Consider the following 25,476-nt stretch of genomic DNA (forward strand, 5'->3'; position numbering starts at 1 on the left):
CACCACATATGCACAAATACACACACAGTAAAGCAACACAGAGATCCCCAGACAGAAACCTCATCTGTCAGCCTGCTGCTTTTGTCCGGTCCACAGGAGTGTATTCAGCGAACGCAGAGTGACGTCTCTGTACGATGCCTCCATGCCCCGAGTTCCTGGGTTTGTGATTGGGGTCAGAGAGAAAAAAGAGCTTCATAATGCTGCTAACTAATGCTACAATCTAGATCCAACTGCTGCAGGTTATGCCTGTTTAAAAAAAATGCAATACAGATTTATAGATATTTATTCCTTTGATTTAGATTGATATGTTTGATATGGACATCTAAATTTGTCATACTTTTTGATATTTGTTGCAATAACAGTCACCAGTTTTTAGAAATACATATGTCAGAGAATCACAAATGAGACAAAATATTAATCTTCAATTGCGTCTTTAAATATATTTATATTTATTGATGAAACTAAACTGGACCAGGCCTCTTCAGAGCTGAATGACTGCTGGTGAAAACGTTCAGCTATTTTATTTGGGTCTTGGAGAAGGCTTGAAAAATGAAAAATATGTAATGAATGAAACATGAAATAACCCACAGAAAAATATAATACCACAATGCAGTATGATTATGCATGCTTAAGAACCAAGGAGTGTATTAAAGAGTTGGTGATGCAAATTAGTGCAAAATTGACTAAAGGGTGAGTATTATGTAACCTCAACATTTTTGAGCTTTATATCATGTTATGTTGTTATTCCTCTTTCAGAAGCACCCTGTTTTTGACACCCAGTGTTCCTTTGATTCGTTCAGCCATGTTTGAGCAACACTTGAATCTGCTGTGGCAGCCATTCAGGGTTGCCTAAAGCTTGCTCATTTACCCAAAGCTGCACTTTAGAGCTGCAGAGCAGTCTGTCACTTTACCTTCCCTACTCAGACTAGCGGCAGCATCAATTAGCAAACACCTGGAGGAACTACACATCTGCTGAGCTTTACATGCAAACTACCTCTCAGTTCAACATTCCTAAGAATGGTTGTAAACAGTATTATGGAGGAGCACTGTTGTTGTCATGATGCTGAAAGGGAAAGAGCATCTAAAAGAGGTAAGCCAATTTCAAGGCTTAGTTGCTGTTAGCTTAGAAGATGGGACATTTTGTAAAGTTGTTAGGTTGTTTTTTTGTAACTTGGTGTCATGAAAGGGAAGAAAAAATGCCTTAAAAGAGAAAAACTCACCCTCCTGGACCATCTGTCTATGACTGGACTTCTCATTGTTGGGATGAACTTGAATAGAGAAAACTGAAGGTTGCTTTAGCTCCATTTGGAACAGTCCTAAGCATAAAATAATACAGAAATACCATAAAAATACACACAAAAACACTTAATTTGATTATCCTACTTATTTTTGCCTAGAGACCTTTTACTTGAAGAGAGTTGAGCTTAGCTGTTTGGCTGGTTAATCCAGTGGGTAAAATGGCTAACTGCTCAGCTAACAGCTTGTAGCTTGTATCAGCACTTTGTATTGCCTTGTTGCTGAAAATGTGGTATATAAATAAAATTACCTTTACCTTTAGTGTGTTGCCAGGTAGTACACCTGGCTAGCTGCAAAGCTAACAGCTTGCAGTGTGTTGCCGGGTAGTACACATTAGCAAGGAACATGGGCGACTTTAGCTTTGTATCGCTGTAACGCCTGAGTTTCCCAGATTAATTTCAATAATGGAACATCCTAGTCTAATGTTTGCACCTGGAACTCCTTTCCTTTACAAATGCTCAGGAGTCTAGACTGGCAGTTTGTTTACAATCTGTAATATTTGTACATTTTCACAAAAGTTTGAGTGACTTTACTCTAACTTTTAAACCCTAACTTCTGTGAAACAATCTACTAATAATGCTACATATGGTGCAGTAAAACTACTAGAAGAAGTATATGCACATAGAAATACATTTTGTTTAAAATGTTACTCAAGTATATGTAACTAGTTACTTGTATAGTAAACAATGAAGGCCAGAAGAACCACTGACTCTTGAAAAATGTTAAAATCTGTGATATCGCTGTGTTTTAGAGGGTGACCACGCTGAATAGGCAAGTAATTAATACTCAAATACTGCTTTGACTGTCATATTTTCCAAACTCAGATCCATCCAAATGTAATTAATAAATTTGCTCTAATTTGTAGCTTTTTAAACATAATTCATGAGATACTTCACCAGCATATCCTTTGAAAGCAAGGGGCCTGAAAATGTTGCAAAAATCTCTTATTTCTGTGGCCGGCTCTGACCCTCAAACACACAAACTAAAGCCTTTTGTGGAAGACTGATTCTTTTCTATATTATTACATACACGTAAGTCCGTTTTTTAAATAATTGTGGTTTAATTGAGCCTTGTTAGAAATGTAAAAATACAAGTACCTGCTGTGGTAAATCGGTTTGATGCCAGGAAGGTGCTTTATAACAACCTTTTTTTCTCCTCTGGTAACCATACTGACAATTAGCCAGATTAGAGGAGTGGAGATGTAATTTGGGCCAAACGTAAGTATCGGCTGTTTGTGCGCGCGGCTGCGTGAGGTGAGAAGGCCTCGCGCTGGTGATTAATTACAGCCAGGCCGCGTGACAGAGGTTGAGGCTCTCCCAGTGCCGTCTGCAGCCCACATGAAGGCAAATCCAGCCTGGGCTAATTGACCCGGCTTCTGTAAGGCCATCCATCAAGCGTGGCCCAAGCGGACCCGTAAGAAACACATTATTCAGAGGTAAGTTTGTTAACCAACTAACGCTGCACCATTCATTACTGCCATTAGCTCCTACCTTCATGGTTGTCTCTGGAAAGTGCTCGACGCTTCGCTCAAATGTTCCCAACACCAAATTTGAGTTTTAAAATAGAAGCGTTTCCGGCTTGAAAAATAAAATGTTTTCAGCGGAGGAACTTTTAACAGCGTTAAACAGCGTTTTTCAATGACATTTAAGTGATAGACCGACACAAAGTAGTGCGCAATTGTGCACTGGGTTTAAATTGATACTTGGATACAAGATTTTTTAAAAGCATATGTTGGGGAAAGTGCCTCCACTGTGTGTGGTGATAGCTCAGTAAGTGGCGTGTATGTTGAGTGTAGGTGAGTGAGATGTGTAGCAGCCGTCCTCCGGTCAGAAGGGGGCGCTGTGGGCTAAAAACAAGAAGAACCGGGATGCTGGGGGAGCGAAGAAGAGACGGCATGTGTGAGGGGTGAGCGTAGCCGAGGACCGGAGCAGCAGTGATGGGATTTTCGGCTCCTTTTCGAGATGCGGCTCTAATGGCTCTTCTTACTATGGAGAGCCGGCTCTTTCGGCTCCCAAACGGCTCCCCATTAGTGATGTGTCGGTCGCTAACGATCCGGCTCTAAGAGCCGGCTCTTTGAAGTGAACGATTGGAACCGGCTCCACAATGGGAGCCGTTTTAGGATCCTATTTGGGAGCCGGGTTTTTTTCTACAGTATATCGCTGTATATATGGGGAGTCCCCATATATATTTTTGACATTATTAATTAATTAATAGCTTAAACCTAATTTTATAATATTTTGTTTCATTATTTACATTGTTAAGCACTTATGATGAGTAAAAATGCTGCATAACAATGCTTTATAAATAAACCTTTTATTATAACCAATTAAATTATCACAAAATAGCACCACTTCCACAAAAATAACTTAAAATAAATTAAACAGTTAAATATAAATACAAACACCCACCACAATACGAAAAAGTATCAAAGCAGCTTCATAACAGAAAAGGTGCCACAATACAAATATCAAATAATATTCAGTGTTATGTGTGATTGGTCACATGTGTGGAGCACACGCTTGACATGAGGGCAGTGGACCGACCGAGGGAAAAAAACTCTCCGCTCTAGCACTGGCAGAAGAGCAAAACGCGCAAGAAGAGGGAGAAAGCGGGGGAGAGACAGCGAGGCACCGCAGGACAAAAAAAAACGATGTGGGGAAAAACTATCGGCTCTGGCACTTGCAGAGCACAAGCACAACGACAGTGAGGCGGAGAGACAGCGATATACTGTAGAAAAAAACCCGGCTCCCAAATAGGATCCTAAAACGGCTCCCATTGTGGAGCCGGTTCCTATCGTTCACTTCAAAGAGCCGGCTCTTAGAGCCGGATCGTTAGTGACCGACACATCACTACTTCGGACCAATGATGATGTCACGGTTGCCTAGAGACGTACACTAAGCCCCTTTTGCACTGCACCGCTGGACCCGGGTCGACCCGGGTCCATTTAATAATGGCGTATTAAGCTTTGTTGTGCTGCTTTTGACCAAAAAAGGTCTGAGCTAACTCCCGCTCTCCGGGTAAACTCAACCGACCCTCGCCACAGTTGTTCTTATCTTCCCAAACTTCAGCAGTTTTCTAGTTGTTCTGCTGAAATAGTGTCATCAACTTGTGACATCACGCATAATGATGTCACAAAGAGCTAGTCACAAAAAGCTGCACACTTGAATTCTGCAGTCATAAGCATTGCAGAAGAGAGAGAGAGAGCAAGAAGAAGAATTGTGTCCTAACAAGAGTTTGAAAAGGAAAGTTTTTCAATATTAAAAGGAATTCCTCACAAACAAATAAAGGAAAACATGGGACAGATTTTGGATTTATTCAGACAAAAAGGACCAAAAGTGAGTCAGCGCAATAAGGCTTCAACTTCTGATTCTGCGAATGAAGAAATACAGCAGATCTTGGCAAGAGAGACAGAGAAGCTAAATGGCATCTTGGAAGAAGTGAACATGATGTCCATTGAGAGACAGTCACTCATTAAAGTAAACGAGGAGCTGAAGAATAAAGTTATAGACACAGAAAAAGCGGCACTTGCAAAAGACAAGGAATTAATAAAGCTCTTTGATGTAAACAAAACTTTACAGGACGATAACACCGCATTGAAGCAGGAAAACACTGCACTGAGGCAAAAAAACACCATCTTGGAAGAGGAAAACACCATCTTCAAGCAGAATAATAAGGTCCTGGAAAAAGAAAAGACTGCCTTGGTGCAGAAATACACCACTCAAATCAGTACCCTGGAGCAGAGAATTTCCACATTAGACCAGGAAAACACTTCTCAGAGGGAGAGAATTTCGACATTAGACCGGGAAAACACCGTTCAGAGGGAGAGATTATCTCATACAATGCGGACAAATGCCTACCTGGAGCAAAGAATAAGGCATTTGGAACGGCAAAACTTTGGTTATGAGATCGATAACAGAGACCTGCATCACAAACTCAATTTAAGAAGAAGGCAACATGAGCAGGAAAAAAACTCCCTGATGCTAACGATCACTGCTCTGGAGGTGAAATGCACTGCCCTCGAGGATGAAAAGACTGCTTTGGAGGAAGAAAAGACCGCTCTGGAGGAAGAAAAGACCGCTCTGGAGGAAGAAAAGACTGCTCTGGAGGAAGAAAAGACCGCTCTGGAGGAAGAAAAGAACACTCTGGAAGAGAAAAACACCGCTCTGGAGCAAAAAAGTACCGCCCTGGAGCAGAGAATAAAGTACTTGCAGCAGAAAAACAAGACCTTGGAGCTGATAAATGCCACCCAGGAGCAAGTGAAGAGCTCTCTGGAGAAGGAGAACACCACCTTGGAGCAAGAAAACAATAACCTGCAGCTTGAAGTGGGACAGCTGAGGGACAGAATAGAACAGGTGGTGTCAGACCAGCCACAGAATCAGCCAACTGTATTCAGAAGAGTGATCAGAGGCATCGCCAATATATTTCTGAAAATGTACCTAACAGGCACTCTCAGGTACTGGATCGAAAGATGGTACTTCTAAATAAAGAAGTCATGAGGGCTCCAAGCTTCATGCTTGATTATCGGTGGTCTCCATGCTGACTTCCAGGGCTTCGTAGCAAGTCCCGTTGGTCTCCTGGCGAACCTCCAGGGCTTTGCATTGAGTCCTGTCGGTCACCCGGCCTGCATCCAGGGCTTCGTAGCGAGTCCCGTTGGTCTCCGTGCTGGCCTTCATGGCTTTGTAGTGAGTCCTGTTGGTCTCCGGGCTGACCTTCAGGCCTTTGTAGCGAGTCTTGTTTGTATCCGGGCTGACTTCCAGGACTTCATAGCAAGTCCCGTTGGTCTCCGGGCTGACCTCCAGGGCTTCGTATTGAGTCCTGTCGGTCTCCCGGGCTGCCTCCAGGACTTTGTAGCAAGTCCCGTTGGTCTCCGGGGTGGCCTCCATGGCTTTGTAGCGAGTCCCGTTGGTCTCCGTGCTGGCCTCCATGGCTTTGTAGCGAGTCCCGTTGGTCTCCGAGCTGACCTCCAGGGCTTTGTAACGAGTCGTGTCAGTCTCCCGGCCTGCCCCAGGACTTCGTAGCAAGTCCCGTTGGTCTCCTGGCAGACCTCCAGGGCTTTGTATTGAGTCCTGTCGGTCTCCCGGGCTGACCTCCAGGGCTTTGTAGCAAGTCCCGTTGGTCTCCGGGCTGACCTCCAGGGCTTTGTAGCAAGTCGTGTCAGTCTCCCAGCCAGCCCCAGGGCTTTGTAGCGAGTACCGTTGGTCTCCGGGCCTACCTTCAGGCCTTCGTATTGAGTCCTGTCGGTCTCCCGGGCTGCCTCCAGGGCTTCATAGCGAGTCCTGTTGGTCTCCGGGCCGACCTCCAGGCCTTTGTTGCGGGTCCTATTACCCTCCTGGTTCCTGCTCTGCCGCGGGCAGGTTCTTGCTCCGCTGCCCTTGTCACAGGTCCCATCGACCTCCTGGCGAGGCTCAGGAGGTTGGCTGGAAGGTCAACAGGACCTGCCACAAGACTTAGGAGGTCAGCCAGGATTGGACACATCCCCAGCATCCCCAAGGTTTCCGTTCTGCCGCCAGCGTCCACCAAGGTTTCTACTCTGCTGCCGACATCCTCCTAGGTTTCTGCTCTGTCTCCAGCATCCACCAAGCCTGCTGTTCCGCCGCCGTCCTCCTCAGATTCTTTTGGTGTTCCTTAGTTGTTTCCATTTCATTTACCTTGTTTTCCACATTCTTCATTGGTGTTTCTAATTACGTTTATTTCTTGTTTCTAGTTATTTTCCTTTGTTCTAATTAGGTTCCTTTAGTCTACTTACTCCTTTGTGTTTGTATTTTGGTTATTTCTCCTTGTGTAATCTTCCCCCCTTTCCTTTGCCACTTTCTCTACCACTGAAAAATATGTATGTTGAAAATTTGATCACTTTAAAATAGGAATGTGAATTTTTTTAATAAATGAAAATTGCAACCATGTACAAATAATGACACTGAATTTTTTTAGGTTAAAATTAATTCTGAATTTATTTTAACACTGAAAAAGTAAACGCTAATATACAACATTCAAATTTCAGAGGCATTTTTTATTCAAATTCTGATAATAAATTAAATAATTAAACTAATAAATTCACATATTTACTTCCATACACGTTAAAATACAGCAAAAACTCCTAACTGTGGTCTGGAATTATTTGAAGATCAATGGTGAGCATTATTCTGTGTGTGTGTGTGGAGAGGGAGCATGATTTAAATAAATAAATGTTGCAGGTGACAAAATATCACCTTTCCTCTGTATAATTCATTCAAAGAAAATGATTACACACAAAATTGGTCAAGAAGGAAGAATAAGCAGATACCAAATAAGGGGTGGGTATCGTCCTCTTTTGTGGGGCCACTGCTTAGGGCAGCATGCAAGAGGGCAAAACCTCTAAAGGAAGATAACTTAGGTCATGTGACTCAAATAAATACAAGGATGGTTTTGGGTCAAGAACAAAAGTTGAGATGACATCAACTTTTGTTCACTAAGATTGATCAACAATGGGAAATTAAAAGCTGGGAAACAGTCACTTTAAATGTTTGATAAATCAAATAAATCAATTAAACAGTTGCTTTTTTCAGTGAGAGTGGGAATTTGATAAATAACACACTATGTGTTAACCAGCAGGTGGTCCTAGTGGTGTATTCAATTCAGTTCAATTCAAAAATACTTTATTGATCCCAAGGGGAAATTAACTTATTACTGCATAAGTCTGTTGTCAGCGGTGAATATAATGCTGCTGTCATTGTCTCTGATATCATGCCGCTATCAAAAATGCTCTGCTATGTGTTTTAAAGACAGTCTCTTCCCACACCGCTTCGTCGGCCCCTTTTGCAAAATGATTCATCGGCCGGACGGTGAATGAGTACACACAGTTGGCGGTTATGTCGAATGGGAATTTAGGAGACAGTGACGACTTTAAAATATATGTACTGAGAGAGACATTATATTTTAAGTTGCTTTTTCTTCATGTGACAATAGATAGATATTTTTCTACAGGAAAACAAACATTTTACCCACCAAAACTTAACTTGCGCTTAGAAAATAATTCGGCGAATCTGCAGCCCATCAGCTCACAGCTAAACTTACATAGAGCAGTGTCATTTAGTAATGGGATTTTCGGCTCCTTTTTGAGATGCGGCTCTAATGGCTCTTCTTACTGTGGAGATCCGGCTCTTTCGGCTCCCAAACAGCTCCCCATATATATTTTTGACATTATTAATTAATTAATAGCTTAAACGTAATTTTATAATATTTTGTTTCATTATTGACATTGTTAAGCACTTATGATGAGTAAAAATGCCGCATAACAATGCTATAGCAATACCGATGCGTGTGATGTCCGCATGTGCCTGTGCAGGTTGTTTGTCGAGCCTGCACGATAGGAAATGCTGACTTTGCACAGTCTGCACTCTGCCCTGGAGCTTGATGTAGCATTAAAATGAGTCCAAATCTTGCTCCGTTTTCTGTCACTCATTTATTTTCACCTATTCAGTTCTCACACTGACTCCCCTTCTTTCTGTCGTGCTTCTTGACCGCTGAGTGAGTGTCTGTGCATAAACACCTGCCGACGAACGCTATACAGCTTGGCCAATTGCCTGCCGTTTCCACAAAAAAAGTGGAGATAAACTTTTTTTTCAGTGTTTTCCCGCCACATTATTAATTGAAACTATGTGTGATTGGTCAGATGTGTGGAGCAGACGCTTGACATGAGGGCAGTGGACCGACCGAGGGAAAAAAAACTCTCCGCTCTAGCACTGGCAGAAGAGCAAAACGCGCAAGGAGAGGGAGAAAGCGGGGGAGAGACAGCGAGGCACCGCAGGACAAAAAAAAAACGATGTGGGGAAAAACTATCGGCTCTGGCACTTGCAGAGCACAAGCACAACGACAGTGAGGCGGAGAGACAGCGATATACTGTAGAAAAAAACCCGGCTCCCAAATAGGATCCTAAAACGGCTCCCATTGTGGAGCCGGTTCCAATCGTTCACTTCAAAGAGCCGGCTCTTAGAGCCGGATCGTTAGCGACCGACACATCACTACTTCGGACCAATGATGATGTCACGGTTGCCTAGAGACGTACACTAAGCCCCTTTTGCACTGCACCGCTGGACCCGGGTCGACCCGGGTCCATTTAATAATGGCGTATTAAGTTTTGTTGTGCTGCTTTTGACCAAAAAAGGTCTGAGCTAACTCCCGCTCTCCGGGTAAACTCAACCGACCCTCGCCACAGTTGTTCTTATCTTCCCAAACTTCAGCAGTTTTCTAGTTGTTCTGCTGAGATAGTGTCATCAACTTGTGACATCACGCATAATGATGTCACAAAGAGCTAGTCACAAAAAGCTGCACACTTGAATTCTGCAGTCATAAGCATTGCAGAAGAGAGAGAGAGAGCAAGAAGAAGAATTGTGTCCTAACAAGAGTTTGAAAAGGAAAGTTTTTCAATATTAAAAGGAATTCCTCACAAACAAATAAAGGAAAACATGGGACAGATTTTGGATTTATTCAGACAAAAAGGACCAAAAGTGAGTCAGCGCAATAAGGCTTCAACTTCTGATTCTGCGAATGAAGAAATACAGCAGATCTTGGCAAGAGAGACAGAGAAGCTAAATGGCATCTTGGAAGAAGTGAACATGATGTCCATTGAGAGACAGTCACTCATTAAAGTAAACGAGGAGCTGAAGAATAAAGTTATAGACACAGAAAAAGCGGCACTTGCAAAAGACAAGGAATTAATAAAGCTCTTTGATGTAAACAAAACTTTACAGGACGATAACACCGCATTGAAGCAGGAAAACACTGCACTGAGGCAAAAAAACACCATCTTGGAAGAGGAAAACACCATCTTCAAGCAGAATAATAAGGTCCTGGAAAAAGAAAAGACTGCCTTGGTGCAGAAATACACCACTCAAATCAGTACCCTGGAGCAGAGAATTTCCACATTAGACCAGGAAAACACTTCTCAGAGGGAGAGAATTTCGACATTAGACCGGGAAAACACCGTTCAGAGGGAGAGATTATCTCATACAATGCGGACAAATGCCTACCTGGAGCAAAGAATAAGGCATTTGGAACGGCAAAACTTTGGTTATGAGATCGATAACAGAGACCTGCATCACAAACTCAATTTAAGAAGAAGGCAACATGAGCAGGAAAAAAACTCCCTGATGCTAACGATCACTGCTCTGGAGGTGAAATGCACTGCCCTCGAGGATGAAAAGACTGCTTTGGAGGAAGAAAAGACCGCTCTGGAGGAAGAAAAGACCGCTCTGGAGGAAGAAAAGACTGCTCTGGAGGAAGAAAAGACCGCTCTGGAGGAAGAAAAGAACACTCTGGAAGAGAAAAACACCGCTCTGGAGCAAAAAAGTACCGCCCTGGAGCAGAGAATAAAGTACTTGCAGCAGAAAAACAAGACCTTGGAGCTGATAAATGCCACCCAGGAGCAAGTGAAGAGCTCTCTGGAGAAGGAGAACACCACCTTGGAGCAAGAAAACAATAACCTGCAGCTTGAAGTGGGACAGCTGAGGGACAGAATAGAACAGGTGGTGTCAGACCAGCCACAGAATCAGCCAACTGTATTCAGAAGAGTGATCAGAGGCATCGCCAATATATTTCTGAAAATGTACCTAACAGGCACTCTCAGGTACTGGATCGAAAGATGGTACTTCTAAATAAAGAAGTCATGAGGGCTCCAAGCTTCATGCTTGATTATCGGTGGTCTCCATGCTGACTTCCAGGGCTTCGTAGCAAGTCCCGTTGGTCTCCTGGCGAACCTCCAGGGCTTTGCATTGAGTCCTGTCGGTCACCCGGCCTGCATCCAGGGCTTCGTAGCGAGTCCCGTTGGTCTCCGTGCTGGCCTTCATGGCTTTGTAGTGAGTCCTGTTGGTCTCCGGGCTGACCTTCAGGCCTTTGTAGCGAGTCTTGTTTGTATCCGGGCTGACTTCCAGGACTTCATAGCAAGTCCCGTTGGTCTCCTGGCAGACCTCCAGGGCTTCGTATTGAGTCCTGTCGGTCTCCCGGGCTGCCTCCAGGACTTTGTAGCAAGTCCCGTTGGTCTTCGGGCTGGCCTCGATGGCTTTGTAGCGAGTCCTTTTGGTCTCCGGGCCTACCTTCAGGCCTTTGTAGCGAGTCTTGTTTGTATGCGGGCTGACTTCCAGGACTTCATAGCAAGTCCCGTTGGTCTCCGGGCTGACCTCCAGGGCTTTGTAACGAGTCGTGTCAGTCTCCCGGCCTGCCCCAGGACTTCGTAGCAAGTCCCGTTGGTCTCCGGGGTGGCCTCCATGGCTTTGTAGCGAGTCCCGTTGGTCTCCGTGCTGGCCTCCATGGCTTTGTAGCGAGTCCCGTTGGTCTCCGAGCTGACCTCCAGGGCTTTGTAACGAGTCGTGTCAGTCTCCCGGCCTGCCCCAGGACTTCGTAGCAAGTCCCGTTGGTCTCCTGGCAGACCTCCAGGGCTTTGTATTGAGTCCTGTCGGTCTCCCGGGCTGACCTCCAGGGCTTTGTAGCAAGTCCCGTTGGTCTCCGGGCTGACCTCCAGGGCTTTGTAGCAAGTCGTGTCAGTCTCCCAGCCAGCCCCAGGGCTTTGTAGCGAGTACCGTTGGTCTCCGGGCCTACCTTCAGGCCTTCGTATTGAGTCCTGTCGGTCTCCCGGGCTGCCTCCAGGTCTTCATAGCGAGTCCTGTTGGTCTCCGGGCCGACCTCCAGGCCTTTGTTGCGGGTCCTATTACCCTCCTGGTTCCTGCTCTGCCGCGGGCAGGTACTTGCTCCGCTGCCCTTGTCACAGGTCCCATCGACCTCCTGGCGAGGCTCAGGAGGTTGGCTGGAAGGTCAACAGGACCTGCCACAAGACTTAGGAGGTCAGCCAGGATTGGACACATCCCCAGCATCCCCAAGGTTTCCGTTCTGCCGCCAGCGTCCACCAAGGTTTCTACTCTGCTGCCGACATCCTCCTAGGTTTCTGCTCTGTCTCCAGCATCCACCAAGCCTGCTGTTCCGCTGCCGTCCTCCTCAGATTCTTTTGGTGTTCCTTAGTTGTTTCCATTTCATTTACCTTGTTTTCCACATTCTTCATTGGTGTTTCTAATTACGTTTATTTCTTGTTTCTAGTTATTTTCCTTTGTTCTAATTAGGTTCCTTTAGTCTACTTACTCCTTTGTGTTTGTATTTTGGTTATTTCTCTTTGTGTAATCTTCCCCCCTTTCCTTTGCCACTTTCTCTACCACTGAAAAATATGTATGTTGAAAATTTGATCACTTTGAAATAACGGAGCAGTGGCTCTGTGAAGCTTTCAACTGTTAGCTGGCGCTATTAAAAGTTAACTTCCAGCCACCGTGTGGTTCATGTTCAAGGCGTATGAAGGAGTTAACCCCGAAGTAGACTTCACTTTGGCCCTGGAGGAAGAACTCCCCTGTGTCCTCCGACCACGGTCAGAAGACTGAGCAGGAAAGGTTAACACATATACAAATTACCTCCCATGACTAGATACTTCATATAACCACCTCTTCCTGCTGTTACAGTTGAAATATTTTGGGGTATGTCTCTGCAGGGTCTGCACATCTAAAGACAAGCTTTTTTCCATTCTTTAAAAATATTTCAAGGTTAGTCAGACTAGGTGGAGTGTTCTTGTGAACATTAAGTTTTCTAGCCTTGTAACAGATTTTAAATTGGATTTGGGTTTGCAGTTTGACTGGACCAGAGATGCTCGACTCTATAGTTCTCAATGATGTTCTGCATGTTTTAGGGGTGATACTGCTCCAACACAGCTGTTTCAAAAGACTGAATTAGCCCCTCAGTGTGTCACCACGTTCTGCAGGAGCTCTTGCAAGTCACCCTTTCATTAGAACCAGGTGTGTTAAACCAGGGGAGCAACTAAAAGGTAGAGCAAACTGCCCCTTCAGGACTCACTTTGGACTGTGCAGATCTGACTTTATGTTTAAAGTCAATGTCCTATTCAAAAGTGAATCCTCATCTTGTTCATATTTAAGAGTTACCTTCAGGATCACCCTGTATTTAGCTCCATCCGTTTGTCTTTCCTTTTGGAAAAACAAACCCACAGTACAGTGCTGCCACCACTATGTTTCATCACACAGTGTTCAGGATTATGTGCAGTGTTAGCTTTTGTCTGCACCTGCTCAATATTTCAAGGTATAATTGTCATTACAATTTGAATGTGTGCAAAATACTGCTTGAATTCAGTATATAGTAGAATAATATCTCGGATGTCATATATTCAAAATCCAAACAGGAGAGCCACATATTTTGAAAAATATTGACCTTTTAGAAACATTCACTTCCCAGTTATGCACTACTTTGCAATAGACTATTAAATAAAATCTTAATAGAGTACAGGGAAGTTTGTGGTTATAACTTGGCAAACTGTGGAAAAGATGAAGGTATGTCGATACTTTGAAAAGGCCGTGTGCATATCCTGCTTGTTCTGTATCATGTGTGATGAAACAGAGTTGGTGTGTTCGCATTACTCACACTGCTTTTTTCTTCAACTGCCCTTACAGCTGCAACATATGTGCAGCAGCTTGACTTTTTTTATCCACCTCCTGCCCTCAGACTGACAGCAAATCTTGTAGTTATCAGTTCTGTCAGCAGACTCCATGCCTACAATGTGCATGAAATAGCTCAATAGTGCCACCTACCTGTAAAAAGAGGGTGTGATTTCTGATCTCATTTACTATCTATTTGAACTGTAGATATTTTCTATTGTATGTGGTTTGTCATTATATACTCTTAGTATTATATTAATGTATTTGTGTTACATATTCTAAGACGGTGTGGTAGGAGTGACAACAGTAGCAACAAACCCAAACAACAATTTTCTTTGCCTGTCTGTGTATCAGCCTGCATAAATATGCAGAAGGATATCTAATCAAATAAATCCATTCATTAAGGAAGCTACTGGTATTTCTGCTTTTGCATTAATTACATAGTCATTACCATATCAATTAGAGAAATCAGAGATCATGTAATTAAGGTTTAACCAAAAGCACCTGCTGCCTCAGAGTCGTGATGTGTTTGTGTGTGTTTGCTTCACTCCTAATCTAATTTCTGGCCTTTGACAGCACTCCCCCTCATCAATCCTGAGCTGTCGGAATTCAGCTTCTTTTTTTGTTTTGTTTTTGTTTATAGGTGTGGGTGGTGGCGGTGGCGGGTGGGTGACTATGTTTGGAGGGGGTGTCGCGTGAAATGTTGTCATGGCAATCAAATTGATTGGCAGGGACGCCTGATTAGAAAGGAAGAATAGGAGGCAGGTGGGAGGAGGCGGGGTGTACATCTAAAGGAACAGATTGGGACCAAGTGAGGTCTAGCTGGGTGTCACCAAGCGAGTCGCTGTCTTTCTGAATTTGGTTACACCTTGTAAAAGATAACCAGTAATTACATTAGCGTTTCACTGAGGATATTCATGTTTCCTGATGTTTCTGGGTCAGAATAATACCAACAGATGCTCTCTTATTCATATTTAAAGCACCTGAGCTAAACTGTTTTCAAAATATTTTTTTTATATTTGTAACAATTAATGTGTAAAATTTTCTGTTTGTTGTGACTTACAGTTATGAACAGGAAAATGGGCTTGATGTTAAAGTAGACTTATCTTGTTACAGAAGTGATTCTCAGGGGAATATGATGTGGGAATAAAACGATATATACAGTATGTAGACTGGTTTTAGTAACAGGTCAGGAAGGAGAATTTAAAAGTACATTAATGGTGCCAGGGGGGTCTGAGGATCAATTGGTGAGATGAAAACCAGCCTCTGATCTTTCTTCTTTTGATTTCCTCTTTCATTTCGTTTTATTTTCCTAATTTTCCAACTTTGCTTCCCTCATTCTTGATGATTATTAGTTTTCTTTTTTTTCTGCACTATTCCTTTGTTCATTTTATGAAGCTCATCTGAGTTTGCGCACTAATCCTTGTGGATCAGATTGTATTTTTTTTTATTAGTTTTTAAATAGTTCCTTATAAATGAGCAATCTTCTGTCGACATTAACTATTTCAAGAGAATACCATATTTTTTTGTCTGGGTGGATAATTTCACACCTGCAGGTAATTACTGTTTTAAACTGATGTAGCACAAACACAAAACTTAAAACTGCATAAAATTGTTATGACGATCACTTTAAACATCAAGTTCAGCATTATTATTATATGGTACTTTAATCAAAATGCAATTTTATCTGCATACTTTAGATTACTTTAAAATAATTAAGTGATTTTACTTTATAGTTTAAAATTAAACCTGGATGCAGATATATGATGTTAGATTCTGTTTAAATATTTAAATTTAAATATCAAACTTTCTGTATATTAAATATCTGCAGGTGATTAAAAAAACCTGTCATAGAATCAATAGTGGCACAAATTGTTGATTCATACTATTGCATTTCGTAAATCATCCAGCATTAAGTGCCTGGCTTCTGCTTCTTTTTTCTTTTTGATGTTTTATTATTGCATACCTCCTAGGCTTTGCTCTTATATTGCATACAATAATAATGTTAGATATTGGGCTGGACTTTTACTTAGTCCAGGATTTTCCATTTCCTAATTAATAGCATACCTTTGATTTACTGGTGTTTTTTGGGGCTTTGTCATGTTGAAGGATTGAGTTCAGCTTCAGATTTATTTCTTTACAAATGGTCTCTCATTTTCCTAAAGCACCTTCATACAAAATTTGTGACCTGCTCCCTTTTGTACCAACTGTAGCATGGTTTATTCCATGATGACATTTATGGTTCATGTTGACTTTGTAACATAACCACTATGTTTGTTTGTTCCTAAATAAATACATTAAAAAGTAAATATATCAACCTGTCGTGTAGAACAGTTGCTGTGATTTCATTGTTAAAAAGTATTCAATTTTCCACTGTTTATAACTGATTACGGGTAAATCCTGATATGTTCAGGTGTGTGTGAAACGAAGGAGTAATTAAAAAAGGGGCGTGTGCGTCGGGGCAGGAGGCGCAAGCGGGGAGGAAGACGCTGACCGTGGGATCTGTGCAGCGGGAGTTTTGACTTATCTGATCGTTTAAAACTAGTAAAAATCAAAGGAAAGACATCAAAAAACAGCTATCAAAGATCGCCCCGTGCCACAGATGGTTTTTTAGGAACTGGATCGGAGTTTGCACCCAGGAAACCGCTCCCGGTGCAAGTGGACGCCACCAGTGCGAGAGGACGCCACCGAGGGGAAAGAGAAACGCTCCCGGTGAGATCTGGACTGTACTTTTCTTTTTGGGGATTTTTGGTGGTACCACTCTTTTTTCGTATCTTTTTGGGGAGGGGTTTGGACGCTAGGATTTTTCATTTTGGATCGGGACTTTGGGGAAATACTTCCCGGACTTTGTTTATTTTTCGAGGATATGGAACTGCTTTATGGACAATAATCTCTTTGAAAAAAGGATTGGAAAAAATTGGACATTTACTTAATTAGGTCTTGTGCTGATTTAAACCGAGTAACCATAATTATTTTTTTTTTGAGGGAATGGGGTTATCGACCTATCTATTAAGATAACTATTATTATTTTGTAGTATTGTATTCTAGTTGAATAAATCATTGTTGCTAAGGATCAACTTATTTCTTATTGAGTGATTTGGGTATTTATGTATTTATTTTTCCAAATTAATGGTGTAGCCTACCTTACCTGATTTCTGGGACAGATCCCCCTTGTGTGTGTTTGTAAGTTCTGCTTTAAGCCGAATGTAACAAAATGGTGGCCAGTATGGGGACAGGATAATATAATTTCAGGTTTTGTGCTACATTAGATAACACAGTTAAAGAGAATCCTATAGTAGATTTGAATGTATTTGTTTTGAGTGTTTTTTCTTTGCAAGATGGATGACATAACTTCTCAATCACAACATACTGAGGAAAGAGACGCTGATGAGAATGAGGAAGAATGTGGAGCAGGTCTTGTAGATCAGGAAGAGACATTTAGCAACAGAGAGGGAGACGCCTGGGTTACAAGGAGGAATCCTGTAGGTGAATTAACTTCTCTGATTAGCTCCCTTTATGTATCAGATAATGAAGTTGAAGAAAGAGAGGATGACGAGGAAAACTATCTCACTATGTCAGACATTAATGGTATTAGGAATGATTTAACCAACATGGGGGGTAGGATTACCTCATTGGAAGAAGATTTCCGGGCATCTGTAGACAGTGCTTTGAATAGGGAGCAAAACATCAGGACATATATAGATAGAAATATTGAGGCCCTGCAGCAATGCATGGACACTGCCTTTAAAGACTTTGAAGCTAAGGTTGTAGATTGTTTGCTGCGACGGGATGGGAAGTGGAAGGCTGAAATAGAGAGGCTGAAGCGCGCTAGACTCTCTACAGAAATTCATTCCCTTGATAGTGTCAGACCAAGTCTCCCCGTGCCTTCTGGTCATCTCTCTTCTACCATGAGGCATGTTTTCCCTGAAACATCATCTCCACCTTTAGCCCTACCTGTACAAGGAGTACCACAAGGCAGTCTTGGACTTTCACACCCCCAAAGATTGGACCAAACTACTGCCTACATCCCTCCAGGAATGGTTCCAGTCAGGCCATCAACAGACAGTGGGATAGTAGACCTCCCGGCATCAACCTCTCACCTGGCAGTTCCTTCATCAAGTAGAACATCTGTGGTTTACTCCAAGCCCCCTGTGCACATGGAGTTCCCAACATTTGAGGGTGCAGGAGAAGTTTCTGATGTCTTAAATTTTATTGATCAGTGTGAGACATTTCTAACAGTAAGGCCTCTGGCTGATCCTGAATTATTGGGAGCTTTAACAGCTGTCTTAAAAGGGTCTGCTCGGTGTTGGTGAAGTGTGGCTAAAAATAAGATACACAACTGGCTTGAATTTAAAAATGCTTTTTGTGCTGCCTTTCTACCACCAGACTATCTTTCAGAAGTGGAAGAGAAGTTAAGAGATATGGTCCAGTTGCCAGAGCAATGTCTAAGAGATTTTGCCTTTGAGTATCAAGCACTATGTCTAAGATGGAAGCCAGACATCAGTGAGACCGAGCTGGTGAGGAGGATTTTAAACAACTGCAATCCCAAGCTAGCTGGCTGTCTTCGTGGCACAGTCACCTCTATGGATCAATTAATAAAGGTGGGATCTCAGGTTGAAAAAGACTGTGCTGGTGTTAAAATTTACTGGGGGAAAGTGGATCAGCACAAAGCCAAAGGAAAATACCCAGCAAGATCTAAGGGAAATCCCAGAAAGCCAGCCGATTCTGTATCTGTTGTTCAGCGAGGCCCGGGTTCCTCCCTCCTTCATGTTCCCATAGAAGTGCGCGACAGGATGTACAATGCTGTGCTGGATACAGCATGCACCTATTCCCTGATGAGAAATAGTCAGTGGAAAATAATTGCTAGAGAAGGGGAGGTTTTGAAGCCAGCTGACAACCAGAAGTTTGCACTTGCCAATGGCAAAACCTACAGCGCTTTAGGGAAAGCCACAATCATTTATGGTTGGCATGGGATGATGTGGTCGTTGGAGACTTTTGTGGTGGAGGATAATAACCTCACCTTTCCCATTATCCTAGGTCTCGACTTCTTGTCCAAAACCTCTGCCATCATCAACCTGGGTGACCACACCTATGGGGTAAAAGGGCCAAAAGGTTATACCTTTTATCCTTTTTCATTTTCAGCTGCTGCCAGAACACCTGTGCATGATGGTCATTCTCCCCTAAATCTGATTTTGGCTCTGCCAATGGAAAAGGACAAAGTACCAAACACAGAGTCATATCCCATGAAGATAAAACATCCTCCAGAAGTCCAGAAGGTTTTGGAGGCCTGGCCATCTGTATGCTCGGATGCTTTGGGCAGAACGTCTGTGGAAGAACACAGAATAATGACCACAGATGAAATACCCATCCGCTGCAGAGCTTACCGGGTGTCTCCTTTCAAGCGGCAAGTAATAAAAGACCAGATTGATGCTATGCTAAAGGATGATATTATAGAGCCATCACAGTCTTCATGGGGATCCCCCGTTGTCCTTGTTCCTAAGCCAGACAAATCTTTTCGTTTTTGTGTGGACTACCGAGCTTTGAACACCAAAACGCTTCAGGATGCTTATCCCATGCCCATCATCCATGAGCTGTTGGAGTCAATGACTGGAGCAAACATTTTCAGCACCCTGGATTTGAAATCTGGATATTGGCAGATGGCAGTGGCAGAAGAAAGCAAGGAGAAAACTGCTGTTATTACCCCGTTTGGACTTTATCAATTTAAGCGCATGCCATTTGGATTAAAAAATGCAGGAGCGTCCTTTCAACGTTTAATGGAGAAAGTTTTAGGAGAGCTACGGGGAAAGATCTGCTGTGTGTACATTGATGATGTGATTGTTTTCTCAGCCTCAGCCGAGCAACACCTGAAAGACCTGGATACAGTATTTGCAAAGCTCCATAATGCCAATCTGTCCCTCAATCTTAAGAAATGCAACTTTTTCCAGCGAGAACTCAAGTTCCTGGGACACATTGTCTCAGCGGAAGGCGTTCAAGTGGATCCGGAAAAAACCCACGCCATTATGGTTTATCCTACGCCAACTAACCAGAAAACACTTCAGAGATTCCTCGGGATGGTTGGTTGGTACCACAAGTTCATCTCACATTTGGCAGAAATAGCTTCACCTCTTTATCAACTGCTCAAAAAAGATGTTTGGTGGGAGTGGACAGTGGACTGCCAACGTGCCTTCATGACCCTGAAGAAAGCTTTGGTGGAATCACCCATACTGGGGCAGCCAGATTTCGAGTTACCTTTCGAAATACATACGGATGCCAGTGACATTGGTCTGGGGGCCGTCCTTGTCCAACCAACTCCGGATGGAGAAAAGGTTATTGCTTTTGCTTCAAGATCATTGAAGGGAGCAGAGCTGAACTACTCCACCTCTGAAAAGGAATGCTTAGCAGTGGTTTGGGCAGTGGAAAAGTGGAGACACTTTGTAGAGGGTACAAAGTTTACCATTTACACTGACCATGCTGCACTAACCTGGGCATTTAATTGCCCCAGAACCAGTTCTAGGTTAACACGCTGGGTGCTGAGATTGCAAGAGTTCAATTTTGAAGTACGATATAGAAAAGGAATGCACAATGTAGTGCCTGATGCGCTGTCCCGAGCAATGGGTTCTAATCCTGCTGGAACAGCCCAGGTAGCCCTGAATTCTGCTAAAACCTTGTTAGGTTTGCCCCTATCATTTACGGAAATCAAGGAAGCTCAGGAAAAGGACTCAGACCTAATGGAGATGGTTCAGGATCCGAGATACCAGAGACCTGACAAGATCTCTTTCTATAAAGTTCATGATCTCTGGTACAGGAAGACCACACTGAAAGATGGAATCAAATATCAGCTGGTGATTCCCAAGTCTTTAGTTCCTCAATTTCTACAGTACTTCCATGATCGTCCACTGAGTGGACATTTGGGCAGGCTAAAGACACTCCTCCGGCTGTTAGAAGTAGCATGGTGGCCGTCAGTCCGTAAGGATGTGTGGCAACATGTAAAGAACTGTGCAGTTTGCCAGAAGTATAAACCAGATAATCAAGCTCCAGCTGGCTTTCTGCAGCCGACACCGCTGACTGAACCCTGGGCAAAACTTGGGGTGGACTTGATGGGACCTTTTCCACGCAGTAAAAAAGGAAATGTCTTCCTTTTTGTGGTGATCGACTACTTCACAAAGTGGGTGGAAATGTTTCCTGTAAGAGACAGCAAGACAAAGAAGCTCATCACTATCCTCCAGGAGGAGATATTTACCCGTTTTGGAGTTCCACAAAGTCTTGTGTCAGATCGTGGGCCCCAGTTTACCAGTCAAGAGATGGCCAGTTTTTGCTCTATGTGGGGGGTAAAGCACCATTTTACCACTAGCTATCATCCCCAATCTAACTTGACAGAACGAGCTAACAGAACTATCAAAACAATGATAGCCTCATTTGTTGGACAGCATCACAATCAGTGGGACCAACATATAAGGGAGTTCCGGTTTGCCATAAATAGTGCTCAACATGAAACCACAGGGAGAGCCCCTGCAGAGCTTATGCTGGGACGTCAACTTCAAGGGCCATTGGAGAGGATGATAGCCAAACCACCATCACCTCAGCAACCCACTTACAAATTGTTGGCGCAACATAAGGAGATGAAAGAAGAAGTCAAACGGAAAGTTGGGATAAGTCAAGCCCGACAAGCCAGATACTACAATGCCCGGAGGAGAGGTGCACAATTCCGGCCGGGAGATTTGGTCTGGGTAAGGTCTCACCCACTTTCCAAAGCAATAGACAATTTTTCCTCAAAGCTAGCGCCAAAGTGGTCAGGACCAGCTACAGTGAGGAAACAGTTAGGCCCAGTAAATTATCAGCTTCAGTGGAAAGGCCAGGACAAAGGAACAGACACGGTTAATGTGGTTAACTTAAAGCCTTATTTTGGAGTTCAGCCTCCCTTGCCTCCGGCTGGGGGGGGGGGGATTGTAACATAACCACTATGTTTGTTTGTTCCTAAATAAATACATTAAAAAGTAAATATATCAACCTGTCGTGTAGAACAGTTGCTGTGATTTCATTGTTAAAAAGTATTCAATTTTCCACTGTTTATAACTGATTACGGGTAAATCCTGATATGTTCAGGTGTGTGTGAAACGAAGGAGTAATTAAAAAAGGGGCGTGTGCGTCGGGGCAGGAGGCGCAAGCGGGGAGGAAGACGCTGACCGTGGGATCTGTGCAGCGGGAGTTTTGACTTATCTGATCGTTTAAAACTAGTAAAAATCAAAGGAAAGACATCAAAAAACAGCTATCAAAGATCGCCCCGTGCCACAGATGGTTTTTTAGGAACTGGATCGGAGTTTGCACCCAGGAAACCGCTCCCGGTGCAAGTGGACGCCACCAGTGCGAGAGGACGCCACCGAGGGGAAAGAGAAACGCTCCCGGTGAGATCTGGACTGTACTTTTCTTTTTGGGGATTTTTGGTGGTACCACTCTTTTTTCGTATCTTTTTGGGGAGGGGTTTGGACGCTAGGATTTTTCATTTTGGATCGGGACTTTGGGGAAATACTTCCCGGACTTTGTTTATTTTTCGAGGATATGGAACTGCTTTATGGACAATAATCTCTTTGAAAAAAGGATTGGAAAAAATTGGACATTTACTTAATTAGGTCTTGTGCTGATTTAAACCGAGTAACCATAATTATTTTTTTTTTGAGGGAATGGGGTTATCGACCTATCTATTAAGATAACTATTATTATTTTGTAGTATTGTATTCTAGTTGAATAAATCATTGTTGCTAAGGATCAACTTATTTCTTATTGAGTGATTTGGGTATTTATGTATTTATTTTTCCAAATTAATGGTGTAGCCTACCTTACCTGATTTCTGGGACAGATCCCCCTTGTGTGTGTTTGTAAGTTCTGCTTTAAGCCGAATGTAACAACTTCTTTTAGGATCTTCTTTCTGATTTCAGGAGGAGGTTGCTCTGGCTTGGGTTGCTGGGAGATGTTTTAAATGTCCTCAACTTGTAGACTGTTTCCCATACAGGCAATGGTTGATTTCAGAATGAGATTTTCATCACTCCCTCGGGGTTATCAACTACAGCCATTGTAGTGTTTTAGTTTAGCTTCACTTTGACACCACTAGATGGCAGAAGAGCATTATGGCTCCCAGCTTTCTGTTTAGTTGCACACATACCTGTTTTCTTCTTTCCTTATGGAAAGAAGAAACTACTGAAAAATCCACACCCATATTTAAAATTTGTGCAGTCTCATCTTTAATCTACGGTAGTTTCCTCATTATTATCTCTATTTTTGTTGAGATGTCTACTAGTTGCTTGGAGGATTTTCCCTGAGTTATTTAAAGAGAAGATTTGATCCTATGCTGTTTTTGCACCTGAATTGAAGGTGAGGCAGGTGTAATAAAAAGATAGTGACCATCTTGATGAGTGGTTGCCATCATTATGCACATTTAACTCACAAAGGACAATGGTTTCTGTCATCTGATCCCAGTCTGGGGCAGTCGACTCAGGAAATAAGACAGATGCTGACTCATGATGAAAACAAAATCACAAAGTTATCTACTGTGGATAGATATTATTTGGTGGATTCATTTAACCAAATTTTTTCCTGTAGATTGATTATTGAAAGATGCATTATTGCGTCACCAATAAAGTACTTTATTGGTTTATCACCAATATGACATATGAAATATTACAGGCAGGCAGCATGTCTTTTCTTTTTTTTTTTAAAAAATGAGCAAAACGAGCAGCGACCCTTTAATACAAGTACTGCTCACTAAACTATTGATTTTCTGTCAGCTTTAGCACTGTTTCCATTGGTGAGTTAGTAATGCTGCTGCATCACTAAATCTGAAAGCACATTTACATTGAATTCTGATCTACATACCTCCTTCAAACACTCAGCCAAGTCAGATGAGTCCCTTCAGATGAGGTGGCAGGATGCCTGCGCTACAGCACAGTGTGGACATGATGCCTGCCCTTGGTTTGTTGCCTGCCATATGGCTTTCCTAATCAGTGCTGTCTCTGCTGGTGCAGCTCCAGTAGGGAGGGGTAGAGGATGTGTGTGTGTGTGTGTGTGTGTGTGTGTGTGTGTGTGTGTGTGTGTGTGTGTGTGTGTGTGTGTGTATGTGCGTATCAGTGTGTGTAGGCGTGTGTGTGTGCTGGTGTGACAGGGAGTGAAATCGGAATTAGGTAGCACTATCTCTGCCTTATTCTGCTCAGGCTAAATGTCAGGGAAGCAAAATTACATCTATCCAGGGTAAACAAAGTAGGTGGAGCCTAAATATTAACAGAGCTGGATGTAGAAAAATGTTGATTGGATGTGAGTTTATTTCGGTCTTATCTGGAAATATATTTCACCTTTGTTTCTAATTCTTCCTTGAAAATGTGGAGCTTGAAATTTAACATTCTGCCCATAGTGTGAACATAAATGAAGATTTTAGTTTATTTCATACGATTCTTATAGGCCTGTCACACTATTTGTCAGGACCTTGTTTTGGGTTTTGTTATTATTTGTGTTCCTTACTTCTATTAGTTCTGCCTGTTTCCCATTTTTACATCAGGTTCTCCTTAGTGACTCTAGTTATTTATTGTGTCTAGTCCTTTTTTAGTTAGTCTAATTTTTATTATGTTTTTTGTGTCTAGTTATTTTGTTACTCATTTCCTAGTCCCCAGTGTGCTCTTCTCTCCCTCGCCTCCTGTGTCACTTCCTTTTTTTCCCCCTTTTTCTCTCCCTACACCTGCAACCCGTTAGCCCATCAGCCCACGGTTTTTGCTCAGCATTCAACCTCCCAGTACTTAAGCACATCATTCTCACTTCCTCTTACCTGTTCGTCCTGTCTAATCCTGTTAAATCCCGTACCCTTTTGTTGTCCTTTGTTCCTGTGATTTTTTGTTTATTTGTTCTGGTCTGGTTCCCTGTGTCCTCCATGGTTTTTTTTTAAGTTTTTTTGTATTTTGTTTCTCCATTAAATCTTTCAACATGATCCATGCTCCCAGCTGTCTGCATTTTGATCCATCCTCAAACTCACACTTCATTACACTATTGCATATCTGCCTTTTGCTTTAATGGCTCTGGAAGACATGACAGTCCTTCATCACATTTAAAACTTTCTCACACTTCAGAGTGTCTATAACCTGGTCAGATTTGGTGGTTGAAACCTCAAGTGAAACTTAAGCCATAACTTCTTCACTAACTATTATTTGACGACTGAGAGGCTCTCAGACAGCTTTGGGATTTATGCATATTATCACATCACAGAAAATTGACGTACCCTGTCATGAGTTGAAGCCATGAACATCCCCATCTATTTCAGAAAACACGCAGCTTTCCCTATGGGGAAATATCAGTAGCTTTACATGCACTTTTAAAAGACTTGACAGTTCTGCATGTTCCCCAAAACCACCTTATTTTCTCAGGTTTAGGTCCATCTAGCTTGTATATTTCACAATCAGCATATTTGGCAATATATTAAACTGTGATGTAGGCTTTCATGTTAATTTATTTTACAATATTTTGACTGTAAAGGATTAAAAGCAGATTCCAAAAGTTAAATCTCTAAATGAATAAGTAATGTTTGCCATGGCTGGACTGTTGTTGTGAGTTGATATTTCTTTATTTGCAATTGGATATACATTGCTGTCTGAATATTGGGTTTCCTATTTTCCATAGTGGTATTGCTCTGCGCTCTCTGTTTTGTGCTGCAGTCAAGTGTTAATCTCTGCTTTCTGCGTATACTTCTTCTCAA

At 42.6% G+C, this 25,476-nt stretch overlaps 1 long non-coding RNA gene across 1 annotated transcript; it reads right to left on the minus strand.

Moving 5' to 3' along the window:
• Positions 1 to 23,694, minus strand: LOC111610344. Its single transcript, XR_002753611.1, has 3 exons — positions 23,616 to 23,694; positions 1,221 to 1,316; positions 1 to 155 (listed from the first exon to the last, which is right to left on the minus strand). It is a non-coding gene; the product is annotated as an uncharacterized LOC111610344 (long non-coding RNA).
• Positions 23,695 to 25,476: the final 1,782 nt, after the last annotated feature.

Source organism: Xiphophorus maculatus, chromosome 12, assembly GCF_002775205.1.
Source record: "Xiphophorus maculatus strain JP 163 A chromosome 12, X_maculatus-5.0-male, whole genome shotgun sequence".
In the NCBI taxonomy this organism is placed as follows: domain Eukaryota; kingdom Metazoa; phylum Chordata; class Actinopteri; order Cyprinodontiformes; family Poeciliidae; genus Xiphophorus; species Xiphophorus maculatus.